The 17650-nt window shown below is 38.3% G+C and overlaps 1 long non-coding RNA gene across 1 annotated transcript; it reads right to left on the reverse strand.

The window, feature by feature from the left end:
* Positions 1 to 2744: 2744 nt before the first annotated feature.
* On the reverse strand, positions 2745 to 13955 carry LOC119741961. The gene is made up of 2 exons (XR_005272793.1): positions 13783 to 13955; positions 2745 to 3229 (listed from the first exon to the last, which is right to left on the reverse strand). It is a non-coding gene; the product is annotated as an uncharacterized LOC119741961 (long non-coding RNA).
* Between the last annotated feature and the right edge of the window lie 3695 nt (positions 13956 to 17650).

The following is a 17650-nucleotide window of genomic DNA, read 5'->3' on the forward strand; positions in this document are numbered from 1 at the left end:
TCGACTTGATATATTATAATTTAGATAATGCTATAGGTTCACACATTCCCGACTTTAAAGCCGAACCGCCGCGAATAGAAATTCTTGGGTAAATCGGGGATGGTCCTTGGCTGCCTCGGGATGATTCTGTTAGTTCGGAGAAAGATCGTTAAAGATCGGGAAGCACCCCGACAATTTTGGACATGTTCAAAATTGTCGGGGTGATTCGGGAACCAAATTCAATTCTTGGTTTAATCTTGTTGTATTCGGAACTAATTCTGTATATTCTGGATATTCTGGATTTTCTTTCGTCATTCTTACAAATTTCGTAGTTATTTTTGGTGTTAACTATCCAGAATCATGCCGAATCATTACGAATGTATCAAGAAACGTACGAATATTATACCAATAACTTACGAATACACTAAATCGGCATAATGCTGGGTCATTCTGGATGATTCTTGAGTGATTCGCATGCTATTCTTGACAAAATCGCTACAATTCGGTTTTATTCTGTACTAAATCGCAGTCACTCGGCTTGGTTCGGCTTCCAATTCGTACCTATAGTTCTTGATTATTTCTGTTCATTCTTAAGTTATTCTTACAAACAGCGAATCGGGGCTAATTTCTCTCGATGCCATCAATAATTTTTATTCGGGATAGATCGGGGTATTCGTGACAATAATTCGGGAATGTGTGAACCTAGCATTAGTTACCGATAGTATAGATTTCCCAAAATAATGTAACACACTTTGACTTTTCACCGACTTTCCACACACGTTGTAGCAAAACGTCATTATTGGCGAGCTTCAAATTCATAAACTGGTACTACATGTAAATAAAACAAAATCTGCAAATGGAAAATTTTGAAGAATCTTTGTGACTTGAAATATACTCCAGAATATACAGAGGTGGCGTCCCGAAATTGGGCACAAAATCGGGCGCAGCGTTCCCTAACGAGGTGCACTATAGGAACAAAAGTCACAAATTCCCAAGTTTATATGTAACAAAAAATGAATGTGGAAAAGTATGAAAATCATACCTATTTCCACTCAAACATATTATACCCGTCCATGCTTGCCGAGATGCTGTAAACGAGAGGTAGACTCGTGTTCCTGTGCGCGCATATAGCAAAGAGCATTAAAGGAAGTTATAGCACGGTCATATCATTTCAAAGTCAAAATACAGAGTTTTATTACATGTACTGCTGTGCAAATTTGTATAATGAAATAAAGACATGTTCTATTATTCCACCTTCTTTTACAAACCTTTATAAGAGTGCATGATTATGATCCAAAGCTTGCATGTTTTAAAACAACATTTTTTGCGAAAAAAACCACAATTTTTATACGAACAAAAAATACTTGTATGATTAAAATTTATGAACTTTAGAAAAACCTTTACAAACACTAGCAAATTTTCGAATCCAGCTTTGAAGAACCATTTTCGGAAGAAGGGCTCCTTTTTAAAATACATAACTATTTTCAACCTGGGAAAGTTCCCCCCCCCTTTTTTTTTTAAACTGCTGAGCACCTCTCGCTCAAATAAGGACTAATCAGTACAGAAATTCCTTAGTTATCCAGACAAACTCTGTATTTGGCCCAAAACAGTGATAATTCATGTTAAGCCTATTACTATTAGCGACGTTGTTTCACACCGTGCATGTGCATGGTTATAATAGTTTTACAATATATTGTATTAATAATATTTGCTTAACAATTATGCATTAATCAAATAATGTTTTTATCCCGTTGTATTGAATTGCATTGTATTTGTAATGTATTGTATTTGTATACATGTTTGTAGTCATTTTATTGTATGCAGGGCCCCAATGGAAACCAGTTTTTAAACTGTTTGGGCATACCCTGGGTAAATAAATGTAATAAATAAATAAATAAATATATGATGTGTACGAATTTATGCAATTTATGACAAATGATGACGAAAACAGTTGGACTTTTACATACGTGTAAGTTGTGGTTCACACTCACTTTGGAGTGCAACTTTTTGGGGGTACCATTTGTCATAAATTGCATAATTATGTACACATTATCACTGTTTTGGGCCAAACAAAGAGTATGGCGGGATTGCTTGGGAATTTCTGCACTGATCGGTCGTAATTTGAGCAAGATGTGCCCAGTAGTTTATGAGTTAGAAAAAAAAGTATTAATGGGGGACTTTGGTGTGTTTTTTTTGGTTGAGTGTAGTTCGCCAAATAATCTCTACCAGCTTTCAGCCATTTAAATTAAGGTAATGTAAATTTGCACACAAATAAAAAAAACCCGAAACTGCCTAATTTATGAAATGCCTTATACTTGGCTGTAAGTACACAATAGCCTCAAGCTTCCTGTGAAATTGTTACACCTGGAATACTGTCATTTTCAAGAAAAGTGGACTTTCGTATCAATATCTAACAATGGTTTCTCACGAACGTTGGGGGAAAAACTGCCTCCAACTGACTGAATTTAGTTAGTCCACATTTTGTTTGCAATCGGTTACATATCTGTGAATGGGCGCAAGCTCGCTAGTCTGGTTCTCTGTCCTGACAATTCCCTGATGTCTATATATTCTTTAGTTTTATCAGAAGCGTCGGGTCAGGGAACCAGACAAGAAGAACATTTGTTTTCTTGTATTTGTTTCTTTGTTTTCTTTCACCGGCATCCTTGAACACAAAGCTTTAAACAGCGCAGTGGAACGATATTTGCTAAAAATGCTAACCCCTAAATCCGTCCTATAGCAAAACCAAATGTTGTAGGCTATGTTACATTTAAAGCTATAATTTATAAACACTTTGTACAGATTTTGTTTTAAGTAAACACCTTCTCAACATGTTTCAGCTTGCACAGTCTAAAAGACCCTAAATATTAAAAAATTAAATGGTAAAGTTAGAAAAAGAAGAAATATATATTACACAATTCCAAAGGTAATCCAGAATGAATATTGCAACCCGACGCTACTTCAGCGGTTGTGTACAAAGTCTATGGAGAGTCAAGAAAGTATTTCCTAACAAAATTGGAAATGTTTTTCAGTCCCAGATTCATGTCTTATCATCATTTTTACAATGACTGACCTTCACTGAGATCGGAGATAAAAGCAGCGTCAGGTTGCAACATGTAACAAGACCAGGTCAATAGTTATACATTACATTCAAATATTATGCACAAAAGTTATCATAAGGAAAATAATATCAGTGCCAAAGAGACAAAAGAAAACTGCTCCAAAAAAAAAACTTGTGAAAAAAATGAAGTACCTAATAAGGAACAAAGTCAACCGTGAACTTTGGCTACCCGCATCTAAGCAGTTGCCATGTGTAAACTGCATGAATTGAAGTAATCAGCCGAAAATAAGCACCCTCTAACATCCTACAGGGAGTAAAAAAAAACCCGAAACCCAAATGTCGGGACTATTGTTTTAGTGAAGTTCTGCATGCAGCACTTTCCAAATCTGGGATATGAAAGCCCAATTCATAAGCTTTCATTTAGTGCAAGAATCATTCAAGTCACGTATGTACTTTTCAAGTTACGGAATTTTTAACACACCGTTTTAACGGTGCTGTCCACGGATCACCAAAAAGGTGTGCATTCTTTCACCAAAACCAAAACAATTCGCACACTATTATGTGAATTGTTTCGTTTTGCAGAAAGAACACTTACTTTTTTGTGATCCGTCGACAGAACTTTAAAACAGTGGTTGTGTTTAAAATTCCGTAACTTGAAAAGTACACGAGTGATTTGAATGATTCTTGTACTAAAAGAAAGCTTATTAATTGGGCTTTCATATCCTAGATTTTGATAGTGCTACATGCAGAACTTCACTAAAACAATGGTCCCAACATTTGGGTTTCGTTTGTTTTTACTCACCCTGTACAGCAGCCATCTTTGATGTGTGTTTTGTTATACCAAAAATGCCATGCTCAGCAAGGAAGCTCATGGACATTTGACCTCGCTCAGAATTTACTACTTACTACAAATACATGTACCAGTGCCAGGCAGCGGCAACGAACCGTAAAAAAAGAGTATAAAAGTCACCGATCAACCATTGGATAGCCTGAAGTATTATGACATGCTCAAGTTAGAAAATCCATGTAAAAAAAGAGTGAAGTTCCAGAAAATCTTTACGGATAATGTTCAAATTTAGAAAATAGCTAAACTTACTCAAGGCACATTTTAATGTATACTGAATGAGATCAAAAAGTACCCTCCCCCTAAATTACAATTACTGTTAGCATCAAAAAAGCTTGTCCTCATCTAAATATTGAGGGAACATGAACTTATTAACAAGTACACTTTCTGCAATTAAATCCAACTTTGTTTATGCCCTTTCCAAGTTTTTCGAAAAAAGGGGGAAAACCCTGTCATATCGTTCACTAAAATGTAAGTACACTAAAACGAATTAAGATTGCAGTCTACAGAGTACACATACGACAAATTTTCTTTCACTGCGTGAAATTGTTTCAACACCCTGTTTCCCTGGTTGACAACCTCGAGCCCAATAATCCATTTATAACTAAGATTAACAACAGTCTTACCTCATATGAAAGTAACTCTGTCTAGGGCTGTCACCAATATACCAAATATTCGAATATTCGATCATCAAACTAAAACAAAAATAAACAAACACACAAAAAAACATGTCGTGCAACGACATGTACACACACGACTGTGATGTTATTTATTTCAGATGCCACTTTTAGTCAACGGTAATTTTTTTGTTGACGACGGTTCATTTTTCCCATCCTCTGAGCATGCTATACCCCTTGACAGTTATAAAATTCCTACTCCAGTGGCCCATATCGATCGCAGCATGTCAATTTTAACTGGTGCGCTCTGCGTGCAACTTTTGACCAGCGCAGCAGGCAATTGCAGGTGGCAGTTACAAATATCCGAATATTCGGTCAAAGGCAGTTTCAAGTAATCGAGTACTAAATTATTCGAAAACAGACAGCCCTAGCTCCGTCAAGAGAACATTCTTCTTGACACATTTGGTTTTTAATGAACATACCGGTATTTCATAGGCAATAGATGCTATGCATCTCGCACATTAAATGTGATAAAAAAATATCTGAGCACAGCAACAGCTACTACCAGCAGATGGATACATAATTACAGTTTCATGATCTTTTGAAAAGTCAAGAAAATGGTGAAAACAGAATACAAAAAATAAAGACATATGACTAAGTACAGTTAAGCTACAAAAATACTACTCTTAAGTTAAGTCTAAAGTAAGATCATTTGTACTGGGAGATGTAGTTGACAAAGGAATGCCTTTCTGCAGATGACGTGTGACTCACTTGTGATTGACATGTGACTGGCTTGTGATTGGCTTGTGATTGACTTGTGATTGACTTGTGAGTGACTTGTGATTGACTTGTGATTGACTTGTGACTGGCTTGTGATTGGCTTGTGATTGACTTGTGAGTGACTTGTGACTGGCTTGTGATTGGCTTGTGATTGACTTATGACTAACATGTGACTGACGTGATTGACTTGTGGCTGGCTTGTGATGGACTTGTGATTGGCTTGTGACTGACTAGTGATTTACTTGTGGCTGACTCATGACTGACATATGATTGACTTGTGATTGACTTGTGACTGACTTGTGATTGTCTCATGATTGACTTGTGATTCACTTGTGACGACTTGACTACAGCTATGCAAGAGAATGAAAATTGAAGACTATAACATATGGTCACAACCCCTGGCATCAACAAATAACATGAGAATGATGGCAAGCATTTGGTGACCAAGGGATTCAGTGCCATGGGTTGAGGAGGGAATTTGCAGGACTGAGCAAAATAGAGACCGACCACTATTGCTTGTGATGGGAAACAATGAATGACCCTGGATAATTAAAAAAATAAAACAGAGTGTGCTATTGGTTCGCTACACTGTTGCGGGAATTGTCCTAAGATGTGACGTCTACATGTTTGAGAGTGAAGGAGAGTCTATTTGTAAGATTGGGGGAGATAGGATGCGATCAACGGGGTGTATAATATTCTGTTCGGGATAAAAAAGGGGGAGGATAAATGCAACAGCCCCCCCCCCCTCGTCCAATGGAAGTGGCTCCCAATGTTATACCGGCAAATAGCCTCGTTTTACTGTATCTAATGACTAAATGGACGTCGTGCTATTAAGGATGATGGGAATTTGAAATCATTTTTTTTTTCAAGAAGGCTTTTTTTTCCACATAAGGTCGTAAACATTAACGGCAAGGCAAGTCACGTTCTCAAGTAAATGAAGGACAAGTTTCTGTTTGTTTAAAAAGTGTGACAGGGGAATTGGGGAAAAGGGGAAAAAATGACACTACAAAAAGGCTAAAGCCAGGATGGCGCTATTGGAGTAGCGGTAAAGCGTATTGCCGACAACAACTAAAAAGAACTCTTCGGTCGTTTTCAACGCGATTTCATATTTCAAAAGAGAAAAATGCCGAACATTACATTAAAAGAATATGCTGGTTTGTCTGTCTACGACAGCTATGCAGAGAAGCAGTTGTTAGCAGCTTTGTACGGTCTGATCTTTGTCGCTGGTGTGCTAGGTAACATCTCTGTCTTGCTGGCCGTGGTTCTCTCCCGTAAACCTCGCACAACCACCAACGTTTTCGTGGTCAACATGGCCGTGGCGGACCTCATCACTTGCCTGAGTTTGCCCATCATGATCCTGGCGGTGCTGAGCGAGAACAGGGCAAAGCTACTCGTTTCAGAGAGTCTTTGCACTTTTCAAGGAGTTTTAGTCGTCGTTTGTATCGGTTGCAGCATTAATAACATCACTTCTATCGCCGTCTACCGTGCCCTGATCACTCGCCGCAGGAACCGAAGCCGTTTTATCTCGTTGTTCAATCGTCGTGGTCTAGCAGCCTTAGTCACTACGAACTGGCTCATTCCCTTTAACATCGGCATCCTGCCCATCGTGTCCGAGTTCGCCTCGTACGGATACAGCGATGAACTCAGCACCTGTTCCTTCAATTTGAAAGCCAACGGATCCGGTACATACTCCAAGATCATGGTGGCCGTCTACTACCCAGTGCAGCTGGTCGTGACTTTCGTCAGCTACGCACTCATCCTCATCACGGTGATAAAAGTTGCAAGAAAAGTCAACGCCAATCCGAATCAGACAGTGGCTGTAGTTGGAGGGGCCATGAGGCTAACTGCAGGACTCAGAACGACACGACCATCAGTCTATGGCAATGTCCCAGCTAGCAACCTGTTGCAGGTGCCTACTCCCGATCGCCATCTCCGGGTAGTCACTGGACGTCAGGCTTGGACGGCCTTCCGTCCATCGTCACGCGCCGCCCGTACCCACCCGGTCAGATCTTCGGCCAGACCTCTTCTGCGTCGAAACCGCGAAGTAACACTCAGTCTGTTTCTCGTCCTCTTCTTCTTTCTGATTTGCTGCACTCCTTTCACAGTAGCAATCGTGCTAGTCCGGGACAGATTCCAGAAATGTGTCCCCTTTCTAGCTGCACTGATCATCTCCAACAGCTGCATAAACCCTGTGATTTACACGGCCAGGCATCCAGAGTTCAAAGCGGTTATCCGTTGCATCATACTATGTCGACTCTCAAAGATACCCATGAAATCATCCTTCCTACGGAGATTGCTCACACTCCAAGAGAGATAATATATGGAATTTAAGAAATGACCTTTTATAAAAAATAAAAAAATCCTCCCTATAAATGGAAAATCACAATGTTGAATTAAAAAAAAAAAAAAACACTAAAATTTAATTGAATTATTTTAACTTGATGGGTTTTGAGAGACATTTTGATGATTTCGCATGGAAAATGTGAACATCAAACTGAAGAACGCATTGAACAGCATTCTACGTTCATTTTCGAAGCCTTTGGTCTGATGGAATGTAACACTTCTCGGACGAAAAATCTAAAAAGAAATAGAAGGGACGTTCATGAAAGTATCTTGTTTTATAAATCACGGCTAACTCTGCGCAAAATACGTCTCCTGACGACAGGCAGAGCGTATTGGGTGAAGTTTTTCCATCGGAAACTCACAGAACCACACAAACTCACACACTGAAAAATTGCCTGGGTTAATTTTAATAAACCATTCTTATAAAGCGCATTTTACACGGGGTCCCAATGCGCTGAACAATTAACAGAGAAAACACTAACATTATATATAATTTGCAGTGAACAGATGGGTTTTAAGATTAGCTTTGAAAGTGTCCAGGGTTGGACATCCTTGATGTGGTCGGGTAGTTTGTTCCAGAGGGTAGGGGCTGCAGATGAAAACGCTCGCTGACCGTATGACCTTGTCGATGTTGAGGAGCAGGCGAGCAGGGATTGTGAGCTTGATCGAAGATTTCTACGAGTTTCGTATTTATGGATTAATTGCTGGAGGTAAGTAGGTCATTCAAATGACCACAAGTTTTGGTTGAATTTAGCAGAAATTCTAACCCAAACAACTGGTTACAGAACAACCCAAGTTTGGGTAGTTCCAGTTTTCACCCTTTCTTTGGTAAAATTAACCCAGGCAATTTTTCAGTGCACACAAGAGAATTCCTTCCACGTGGTGCACTGCCAATGCAAACCTGCTCTTATTCACTGCACAAAAATGTTTAGCTTTATACCTTGGTGTTTCCAAAATAGCTATTTAGAGCGATGTGTGACGTCCCTTGTTGAAATTGAGTTTTTGAGATTGTGATTGATGTTGTTCATACAGTGACGGATCTGATGGGGAGGAGGGGGGTATAAGGGGGTTACCCCCCCCCCCCCTGACAGCTGAACCCATCATCTTGAACAAATCTCTTCATCCGCCCCTGTTTGTCACTGATATAACTTCACCCTGGCCTTAATTAGAATACGAATTGTAATTCAATGTAGATGCATATTTTAATGAAATATTCCAAACTATGCACCAGTGTTAAGATACCGTTCGCCTTAAAATAATGTTCTGTTGAAATTGATATTCACAACTGTGCAGATATAATAGTTCGACTTGATATATTATAATTTAGATAATGCTAGGTTCACACATTCCCGACTTTAAAGCCGAACCGCCGCGAATAGAAATTCTTGGGTAAATCGGGGATGGTCCTTGGCTGCCTCGGGATGATTCTGTTAGCTCGGAGAAAGATCGTTAAAAACCGGGAAGCGCCCCGACAATTTTGGACATATTCAAAATTGTCGGGGTGATTCGAAAACCAAATTCAATTCTTGGTTTATTATTGTTGTATTCGGAACTAATACTGTATATTCTGGATATTCTTACGTCATTCTTACACATTTCGTAGAGTTATTTTTGGTGTTAACAGTCCAGAATCATGCCGAATCATTACTTATGTATCAAGAAACGTACGAATATTATAAGAATAACTTACGAATACACTAAGTCGGCATAATTTTTGGTCATTCTGGATGATTCTTGAGTGATTCGCACGCTATTCTTGACAAAATCGATACAATTCGGTTTTACTCTGCACTGAATCGCAGTCACTCGGCTTGGTTCGGCTTCCAATGCGTACCTATTCTTGATTATTTCTGTTCATTCTTAAGTTATTCTTACAAACAGCGAATCGGGGCGAATTTCTCTCGATGCCATCAATAATTTTTATTCGGGATAGATCGGGGTATTCGTGGCAATAATTCGGGAATGTGTGAACCTAGCATCAGACCAAAAAAAAGTCTCCGGTTTCTGGTATGTGCGCGCGTCGCCGTAGCCATGCGCGTCGGCAAAATGAAAACGTTTTTTTTTTCAATGAAAGATGATGTCTCAAAACCGCCAAACTCACTGGTTTGACTGGAATCCTGCTGCTGCACAATTTTAACATGTTTTTAGATGGGGTTATGATCGAGAATAAGCTTAATGTGGCCTCTCTGGTCTCCCATAATATTTGCACTAAGTTTAGTCGGGCACCATTTGCAGTCATCAGCCGACATTTGAAGCAAAGAAAACAGGTAAAAAAAAAAGCCGCGTCGCTGCACCACTTTTTTGGGCAAGCTCCATACCAGAAACCTGATACTTTTTTTTTGGCCTTAGGTACCGATAGTATAGATTTCTTAAAATAATGTAACACACTTTGACTTTTTACCGACTTTCCACACACGTTGTAGCAAAATGTCATTATTGGCGAGCTTAAAATCCATAAACTGGTACTACATGTTAATAATACAAAATCTGGAAATGGAAAACTTTGAAGAATCGTTGTGACTTGAAATAAACTCCAGAATATACAGTACAGAGGTGGCGTCCCGAAATTGGGCACAAAATCGGACGCAGCGTTCCCTAACGAGGTGCACCATAGGAACAGAAGTCACAAATTCCCAAGTTTATATGTAACAAAAAATGAAGTGTGAAAAGTATGAAAATCATACCTATTCCCACTCAAACATGTTATACCCGTCCATGCTTGCCGAGATGCTGTAAACGAGAGGTAGACTCGTGTTCCTGTGTGCGCATACAGCAAAGAGCATTAAAGGAAGTTATAGCACGGTCATATAATTTCAAAGTCAAAATACAGAGTTTTATTACATGTACTGCTGTGCAAATTTGTATTTAATGTAATAAAGACATGTTCTATTGTTCCACCTTCTTTTACAAACCATAAGAGTGCATGATTATGATCCAAAGCTTGCATGTTTTAAAACAACATTTTTTTTTGCGAAAAAAACAAAATTTTTATACGAACAAAAATACTTGTTTGATTAAAATTTATGAACTTTAGAAAAACCTTTACAAACACTAGCAAATTTCCATTCAGCTTTGAAGAAACCATTTTTGGAAGAAGGGCTACTTTTTCAAATACCTCACTATTTTCAACCCGGGAAAGTCCCCCACCCCTTTCAATACTTGTTTGTGTAACTCAAAAACTACTGAGCATCTCTCGCTCAAATAACGACAAATCAGTACAGAAATTCCTTAGTAATCCAGACAAACTCTGTATTTGGCCCAAAACAGTGATAATTCCTTTTAAGCATATTACTATTAGCGACGTTGTTTCACACCGTTCATGTAGTTATGATAGTTTTACAATATATTGTATTTATAATATTTGCTTAACAATTATGCGTTAATCAAATAATCCTTTTATCCCGTTGTATTGAAATGTATTGTATTGTATTTGTATACATGTTTGTAGTCCTTTTTATTGTATGCAGGGCCCCAATGGAAACCAGTTTTTAACTGTTTGGGCATACCCTGGGTAAATAAATGTAATAAATAAATAAATAAATAAATATATGATGTGTACGAATGGTTATTTCGGTTGTGTACTATATGAACCTAGCAACCAGTTGTGTAAAAAAAAAATGAACAAGTTGTGTAATATTTTACACAAGTTGTGTAATAATATACAAATATTGAGTGGCTCAGCGTGGAATGGGAGGAATATTATCGCAAGGTAAAATCTGGACTTTTCCATTTCACGAGGCGAAGCCGAGTGAAATGGAAAAGTCCAGATTTTACCGAGCGATAATATTCCTCCCATTTCACAATTTAAAGCCACTCAATATTTGTTTTATATAACTGACATATAGATCCTTGTCATTTGATATATTTGAACTTTTATTTCAATACAAACCTGGAGGAAAATGTATTTGTCTCTTCCAAACCACCCCTTCACGAAAATGTTTGAACCCAACGCTGTAGCGCTGGCTCTTTGGAACAATACGCGGTACGCGCAACGCTGAACGCGCACACCAGCATGCATTTGCACACAAATACCGCGTCATGATCCTAACTGTTGAATAGTATTTCCCATTCCCCATGGGCGGATAGTACTTTTTGAGCCGCGGCATCAATGGGAGCAATAACGAATGCCACGTGATGTGAGCTCCACCAATCAAATGACAAGGATCTGTATGTCGGTTATATAACAGTTTTTATATAACTGACATACAGATCCTAGTCATTTGATTGGTGGAACTCACATCACATGACATTCGTTATTGCTCCCATTCACGCCGCGGCTCAAAAAGTACTATCCGCCCATGGGGAATGGGAAATACTATTCAACAGTTAGGATCATGACGCAGTATTTGTGTGCAAATGCATGCTGGTGTGCGCGTTCTGCGTTGCGCGTAGCGCGTATTGTTCCAAAGAGCCAGCGCTACAGCGTTGGGTTCAAACATTTTCGTGAAGGGGTGGTTTGGACTAGAGAAATGGATTTTCCTCCAGTTTCGTAATGAAAAAGAGTTCAAATGTATCAAATGACAAGGATCTATATGTCAGTTATATAAAACAAATATTGAGTGGCTTTAAATTGTGAAATGGGAGGAATATTATCGCTCGGTAAAATCTGGACTTTTCCAGTTCACTCGGCTTCGCCTCGTGAAATGGAAAAGTCCAGATTTTACCTTGCGATAATATTCCTCCCATTCCACGCTGAGCCACTCAATATTTGTATAACACAACCGTTTGATTTTTATGCAATTTATGACAAATGATGACGAAAACAGTTGCACTTTTGCATACGTGCAAGTTGTGGTTCACACTCACTTTGGACGTATACTAAAGTGCAAATTTTTTTTTGGGGGGGGGTACCATTTGTCATAAATTGCATAATTTTGTACACATTATCACATTATGTTTTGGGCCAAACAAAGAGTATGGCGGGATTGCTAAGGAATTTCGGCACTGATCAGTTGTAATTTGAGCAAGATGTGCCCAGTAGTTTTTGAGTTAGAAAAAAAAGTATATAAGGGGGGACTTTGGGTTTTTTTTGGATGAGTGTAGTTCGCCAAATAATCTTTACCAGCTTTCAGCCATTTAAATCAAGGTAACGTAAATTTGCACACACAAAAAACCCGAAACTGCCTAATTTATGAAATGCCTTATACTTGGCTGTAAGTACACAATAGCCTCAAGCTTCCTGTGAAATTGTTACACCTGGAATACTGTCATTTTCAAGAAAAGTGGACTTTCGTATCAATATCTAACAATGGTTTCTCACGAACGTTGGGGGAAAAACTGACTCCAACTGACTGAACTTAGTTAGTCCTCATTTTGTTTGTAATCGGTTACAAATCTGTGAATGGGCGCAAGCTAGCTAGTCTGGTTCTCTGTCCTGACAATTCCCTGATGTCTATATTTTTTTAGTTTTATCAGAAGCGTTGGGTCAGGGAACCGGACAAGAAGAACATTTGTTTTCTTGTATTTGTTTCTTTGTTTTCTTTCGCCGGCATCCTTGAACACAAAGCTTTAAACAGCGCAGTGGAACGATATTTGCTAAAAATGCTAAACCCCAAATCCGTCCATTATTGAAAATTATAACAAAACCAAAATGTTGTAGGCTATGTTACAATTTAGGCTTGTCATAATATAAACACTTTGTACAGATTTTTGTTTTAAGTAAACACCTTCTCAACATGTTTAAGCTTGCACAGTCTAAAAGACCCTAAATATTTTTTTTTTAAATGTTAAAGTTAGAAAAAGAAGAAATATATAACTATGTACACAATTTTGTTCGAATTCCAAAGATGGTAATCCTGAAAGAATGTTGCAACCTGACGCTACTTCAGCGGTTGTGTACAAATTCGCTACTTCAGCGGTTGTGTACAAAGTCTATGGACAGTCAAGAAAATTAAGTATTTCCTAACAAAATTGGAAATGTTTTTCAGTCCCAGATTCATGTCTTACCATCATTTTTACAATGACTGACCTTCATTGAGATGATATATGAAGGAAAAAGCAGCGTCAGGTTGCAACATCCTTTCTGGTAATCCCATAGAGTTACAAGACCAGGTCAACAGTTATATATTACATTCAAATATTATGCACAAAGGTCATCATAAGGGAAATAATTTCAGTACCAAAGAGCCAAAAGAAATCTGCACCAATTTTTTTTTAAATACCTAATAAGGAACAAAGTCAACCGTGAACTTTGGCTACCCGCACCTAAGCTCATGAAGATATGTAAACTGCATGAACTGATGTAATCAGCCGAAAATAAGCGCCCTCTAACAACCTACAGGGTGAGTAAAGAAAAACCGAAACCCAAATGTCGGGACTATTGTTTTCGTGAAGTTCTACATGTAGCACTTTCAAAATCTAGGATATGAAAGCCCAATTCATAAGCTTTCATTTAGTGCAAGAATCATTCAAGTCACTTATGTACTTAGTAACGGAATTTTAAACACACCGTTTTTTAAGTGCTGTCTACGATCACCAAAAAGGTGTGCGTTCTTTCCAGAGTTGTAATGACTCGAGTCAATGACTCGACTCGAGTCCGACTCGAGTCACATTTTTTGGCGACTCGACTCGACTTGAGTCCCGACGGGTAAATGACTCGACTCGACTCGAGTCACTGCGAGCAAATGACTCGACTCGACTCGAGTCCCTCATCAGAATGACTCGACTCGACTCGAGGAAGGCTAATAAGACTCGAGTCCCAAAATAAAAGCAAAACTTACTTGCGAAAAATATTTGCAATGACTTACGCTGCGCCGTTCGCGTTGCCAGTTTTTGTTCACGTCACGTTAATGTTCGCGAATAATGTACGTTTATATACATGTACAGCGGCAGTCTGTTTCCTTCCTCCATAATGAAACAACAAACATACACCGTGTCGCGGACTCCCACCTTGTGGTTCTATAGCATGTAATGCTAAACCCGGAACCAGACTTAAAACGCATTTCTCAATCCGTGGTTTCATCATTGGTTTCGGGCGATTTTGAAGTTCTTGGTGGAACGCTGGCTAAATTCATGTCCCGATTTCACACACAAAAATGGATACGGACGGGCCCACCTTTAAATAATCAGAAACAGTTTTGTATAATGCAATTAGGTTTTAACGTTGTCAGCGATCAGCGAACAACAAAATCTAGACCCGAACCCAAATAGTTATAAGACCGAAGTTTCACATCTTCTTATCTGTGACGTGAGCTAGCAATGGAAACTGTTGGTTGGGTACCATACAGCACACTTTATGTCTTTGGATTTCCGTAATAGACTGGTGCCTTGTATTCTTTCTCTCTTGTGTTTGTTGCTTTTTATTGTAATTTAGTGTTCAAATATTTGTGACTCGAATTGACTCGAGCTAAATACTTGACTCGACTCGACTCGACTCGACCACACTCTGTGACTCGACTCGACTCGACTCGACCTTGTTGACCTAATGACTCGACTCGACTCGAGTCACTTCTTTAAAATGACTCGACTCGACTCGAGTCACAAAAATCAGTGACTCGTTACAACTCTGGTTCTTTCAGCAAAACGAAAACAATTCGCACACATCTAATCCCATGTGATTTGTTTCCGTTTTGCGGAAAGAACACGTACCTTCTTTTGACCTGTGGACAGAACTTTAAAACGGTGGTTGTGCTTAAAATTCTGTATCTTGAAAAGTACACAAGTGATTTGAATGATTCTTGTACTAAAAGAAAGCTTATTAATTGGGCTTTCATATCCTAGATTTTGATAGTGCTACATGCAGAACTTCACTAAAACAATGGTCCCAACATTTGGGTTTCGTTTGTGTTTACTCACCCTGTACAGCAGCCATCTTTGATGCGTGTTTTGTTATACCAAAAATGCCATGCTCAGCAAGGAAGCTCATGGACATTTGACCTCGCTCAGAATTTACTACTTACTACATGTACATGTACCACTGACAGGCAGCGGCAACAAACCGTAAAAAAAGAGTATAAAAGTCACCGATCGACCATTGGATATCCTGAAGTATTATGACATGCTCAAGTTAGCAAATCCATGTAAAAAAGAGTGAAATTCAAGAAAATCTTTACGGATAATGTTCAAATTTAGAAAACAGCAAAACTTACTCAAGGCACATTTTAATGTATACTGAATGAGATCAAAAAGTACCCTCTCGCCCCCTAAATTACAATTACTGTGTTAGCATAAAAAAGTTTGTCCTCATCTAAATATTGAGGGAACAAGACTTATTAAAAAGTACACTTTCTGCAATAAAATCCTACTTTGTTTATGCCCTTTCCAACTCTTTTGGAAAAAAGGGGAAAAACCCTGTTGTATCGTTCACTAAAATGTAAAGTACACTAACATGAATTAAGTTTGTAGTCGACAGAGTACACATACAACACATTTTCTTTCACTGCGTGAAATTGTTTCAACACCCTGTTTCCCTGATTGACAACCTCGAGCCCAATAATCCATTTATAACTAAGATTAACAACAGTCTTACCTCAAATGAAAGTATCTCTGTCTAGGGCTGTCCCCAATATACCGAATATTCGAATATTCCATAATCAAATAAAAACAAAAATAAACAAACACACAAAAAACATGTCGTACAATGACATGTAGACACACGACTGTGATGTTATTTATTGTCAGATGCCACTTTTTAGACAACAGTCAATTTTTTGTTGACGACGTTTCATTTTTCCCATCCTTTGAGCATGCTATACCCCTTGACAGTCATAAAATTCTTACTCCAGCGGCCCATATCGATCGCAGCATGTCAGTTATAATCGGCGCGCTCTGCGTGCAACTTTTGACCGGCGCGGCATGCAGTTGCAGGTGGCAGTTTTGAATATCCGAATATTCGGTCAAAGGCAGTTTCAAGTAATCGAATGCTAAATTATTCGAAAACAGACAGCCCTAGCTCTGTCAAAAGAACATTCTTCTTGACATATTTGGTTTTTAATGAACATACCAGTTATTTCATAGGCAATAGATGCTATGCATCTCGCACATTAAATGTGATAAAAAAATATCTGAGAACAGCAACAGCTACTACCAGCAGATGGATACATTAATTACAATTTCATGATCTTTCGAAAAGTCAAGAAAATGGTGAAAACAGAATACAAAAAATAAAGACATATGACTAAGTACAGTTAAGCTACAAAAATACTACTCTTAAATAAGTGCAATATCGAAAAAGAAAATATAAATTCTAAGTCAAAACTCCACTCTGCAAATGTATCAAATGACTTCTGACAAATTTGTGGATACTATATTGCTGTATTAAAGATAAAATGTCATTTTTCTAAACCACAAACTGAACTGTGAATAACCATTCCAAATGTATTCACTAGAAAATGTTAACAAAAATAAAGCTGTACTACATGTCAAATTGGCAAGATGCAGACTGAAATATAATCTTGTAAACTTGCCATTTGAGTCTTTGGATAGTGGGGAGTACAACATGAAAAGAAGTTTGCAGATAAATAATGTGAAGCTAATATCTCTATGTGAAATGATTCTGACAAACAACAGTACATGTACCAGTATTTTGCAGCCTCTATCGTACTACATGTACCACCTAAAAATGTAACATAACAAAAAACCTTAAAATGACATTTGTATGTTGAGAATCTCCTCAGAATTTAACCTAGCGATTAGAAACATGTCTGTTTAAATATGTATGTAAGAGATTAATTGCTGATCAATTAGTGATTAGTATCCTGTATTCAATGATTAAACTTGCATGTTAGGCCCTCAAAAGTCCAGTGAAAAGTAATATCATATGTAGGAGATATAGCTGACAAAAGAATGCCTTTCTGCAGGTGACGTGTGACTCACTTGTGATTGGCTTGTGATTGGCTTGTGATTGACTTGTGATTGACTTGTGACTGACACATGATTGTTTTGTGAATGACTTGTGACTGACTTGTAATTGACTTGTAATTGACTTGTGATTGGCTTGTGATTGGCTTGTGATTGACTTGTGACTGACACATGATTGTTTTGTGAATGACTTGTGACTGACTTGTAATTGACTGGTAATTGACTTGTGAT

The sequence above is a fragment of the Patiria miniata genome, unplaced genomic scaffold (genome assembly GCF_015706575.1).
Source record: "Patiria miniata isolate m_02_andy unplaced genomic scaffold, ASM1570657v1 HiC_scaffold_5, whole genome shotgun sequence".
In the NCBI taxonomy this organism is placed as follows: Eukaryota; Metazoa; Echinodermata; class Asteroidea; order Valvatida; family Asterinidae; genus Patiria; species Patiria miniata.